The following is a 717-nucleotide window of genomic DNA, read 5'->3' as shown; positions in this document are numbered from 1 at the left end:
GCACTGGTGAGTACATTATGAGATTAAACTCTGGCATGGAATGTGTTAACAGGAATCGAACCATCAACCTTCGAATTGACAGGCTGCATCACTACCTATAGTGCTATTGCTTTGTCCGGGCTGAGGTTGTCTGTTGAAGATAAAAGTGAACCAGTGAAAGCAGCCGATCTACAAGCTCAGAAAGAACGTTGCTATCTGAAAGGTTTTGAGATTGTAGATCGGCTATTTTCAGAATGAAGTATGTCATACATACTTCATACCCTCTCAAATAAGCATTTCAGGTTATCTTTATCAATTGCATTATGTATTAATTGACACAATTACTGGTAGTGTCTGTTGATATTTATAAGTATTTCCGTCCATTATGAACCAAGCCTCTGTGTCCCGAACTACTCTAGATCACTGGTTCACAAACCATTTACCAATAAAGGCATTTTTGTGTCTCCTCGGAACGAAAACTAGTGAAAGTAGCCGATCTACAAGCTCACAAAACGTTGCTATCTGAAAAGTTGTGAGATTGTAGATCGGCTATTTTCACAATGAAGTTTGTCATACATTGCAAAAACATACTCTCTCCAAGAAGCATTTCATGTTACCTTTAACAGTTGCACATGCATTAATTGAGAGAGAGAGACATGGAAACATAATAGATTGAAGAGAGAGAGAGATGGAAGCAGAATGGATTGATTGGACATCTCAACCTATTGCCATTAACAG

The sequence above is a fragment of the Gymnoscopelus braueri genome, assembly GCF_963280865.1.
Source record: "Gymnoscopelus braueri genome assembly, chromosome: 12".
NCBI classification, from domain to species: Eukaryota; Metazoa; Chordata; class Actinopteri; order Myctophiformes; family Myctophidae; genus Gymnoscopelus; species Gymnoscopelus braueri.
This window is presented reverse-complemented; position numbering follows the sequence as displayed.